This window comes from Thamnophis sirtalis, unplaced genomic scaffold, assembly GCF_051295495.1.
Source record: "Thamnophis sirtalis isolate CommonGarterSnake01/CBP01778 unplaced genomic scaffold, rThaSir2_p1.2 scaffold_12, whole genome shotgun sequence".
Classification (NCBI taxonomy): Eukaryota; Metazoa; Chordata; class Lepidosauria; order Squamata; family Natricidae; genus Thamnophis; species Thamnophis sirtalis.
Window position 1 is genome coordinate 25,068,573 of NW_028261392.1, and position 2,234 is coordinate 25,070,806.

A 2,234-nucleotide genomic window follows, 5' to 3' on the forward strand; every position below is an offset into this window, starting at 1 on the left:
GGCAGGACTATTGAGGATGATGGGCATTATCTTCCTATTTGCAAACAGTCTCAGCACATCTGTTCAGATTTTGCTGGAGGGTGGGGAAATTAATATATTTAGTATTACTGTATATTTCTTCATATTACTTAAGTCTGTAAGCCACCTAGACTCTTCTAGTGAGATGGGTGGCATAAAATTTAATCTTCATAATCATAATCATCATAATCCCCCAGTGCGGGTCTACTTTGACGTGGTTGTGGGCAGTGGTGGGATTCAGATTTTTTTACTACCGGTTCTGTGGGTGTGGCTTGGTGAGCATGGTTTGGCTTGGTGGGTGTAGCTTGGTGGGCATGACAGGGGAAGGTGGTATTTACCAGTTCTCTGAACTACTCAAAATGTCCTCTACCAGTTCTTCAGGACTGGTGAGAACCTGCTGAATACCACCTCTTGTTGTGGGGCTTATGTGCTCTGAGGAAAATGAGAGTTATGCTAGAGGTTCAACAGGTTTCATCAGAGGAGTCAGACAAAGAGTAACTCACTCATAAAAATATGGTGAGACGTAAATTACAGAAATTTGTATGGCTCGATAGTCACTTGGGTTAACAAGAAATGCACTAGATGTTGGAATTCCTGGACATCTGGTGAAGAATGGGCTACAGGACTCAGTACTGTTGGCTGAGCAACCAGGGCCAGCAGCTGTAGAACTACTGGAAGAAAAGATGCTCACCTGTCACAAATAGACAGTGTTTGAAAACAAAGAAATAATGATCTGTTATTACAGATCAAATCCAACCAGAAGAGGATATTTGAAACAAATGCACCAATTCTAGAAAGAATATCTTCCAGAATCAGAAATAATAGAACAGAGGCTAGCAGTTCTACATCGATTTATAATACAAAATATTATAAATGCGTGGAATGTTGCAAGTACCATATATCAGAGGGCTGAAGAAGAAAAAAAGGGCATTGGAGGAATATTTGAAAGACAATGAAGAAGATGCGCGGAAGCTAGTATATTAGGGAGACATACTGAATACTAGAGAGACCAAACATTCTTAAAAGAAAGATCAAATGAAGAAGAGAAAGAAGGCATGGGAAGGCAAAGCATTACATGGCCAGCACATAAAAAAATATAGCAAGGAAAGTAGATAATAACAGGAAAATGGCTAAGAGAAGGGAGGTTGAAGAAAGAGACAGAGGGGCTAATTCTGGCTACAGAAGGCCAAACCTTAAGACAAATTCATAAAAAGGCAGAATTGAGAAGATAGCAACTGATAGCAAATGCCGTCTCTGCAAAGAAGTTAAGGAAACAGTAGATCACCTGGTTAGCTACTGCAAGATCACCCAGACTGACTACAAGCAATGGCATGAGAAAGTAGCAACAATAGTGTACTGGTAGATCTGCAAGAAATATCATTTGCCTGTAAGCAAGAACTGGTGGGATCATAAAATAGAGAAAGTTATAGAAAACAAAGAATCTAAATTGCTCTGGGACTTTAGAATTCAAAAAGAAAGGCACCTGCCACTTAACACCGCAGATTTAACAATTGTTGATAATAAAGACAAAAAAGTCTGGATACTGGATGTGGTGGTACCTGGAGTCACCAGAATAAAAGAGAGAAAACTAGATAAGATCACAAAATACAAAGAGCTGCAAATAGAAATAGAACAACTGTTGCAAAAGCAATCAAAGCTAGAACCAATAGTAATAGGGGCCTTGGGTGGCATCTCAAAAGAAGTGAAACACCACTTGGACACCATCAATATCTACAAATATGGCATCAGTCAGTTACAAACGTTTTATTCAGAACAGCTTCTATCCTGTGACAATATCTGTAACACCATCAAACATCCATACCTGCCTATCCTAGGTCTTTGGAAAGGACTCGAAAGCAAGACAAAAATGCCAGACCCAATGTGAAGATCTGACTAACTGTGTAAAAAACTATAACAGCAGCAGCAGCAACAACAATAATACAAAGATAAATAAATACAATATTCAGTGAAATAGCGGTTGACTATAAATATTACATTCAAATATGTGACTCTTTTTGTTTTTGTTTTAGTTCTGTTCTGTCTTGGCCTTTATCCCTGTAGTTTCATAGATGAGCAGGCATGTGAACTGAATTTCCCTAGCTCTAGTCAGACATTCAAACACCTAAAAAACATCTCCTGTTCTTAATTCTTGTTATATCACATCATATATGATGCATTGTTTTTGATCTGTTAGATTACTTTAAATTTAAAATGCC

At 38.3% G+C, this 2,234-nt stretch overlaps 1 pseudogene; it reads left to right on the plus strand.

The window, feature by feature from the left end:
- The first annotated feature begins 459 nt into the window (after positions 1-459).
- LOC148043273 (uncharacterized) lies at positions 460-1,903 on the plus strand (annotated as a pseudogene).
- Positions 1,904-2,234: the final 331 nt, after the last annotated feature.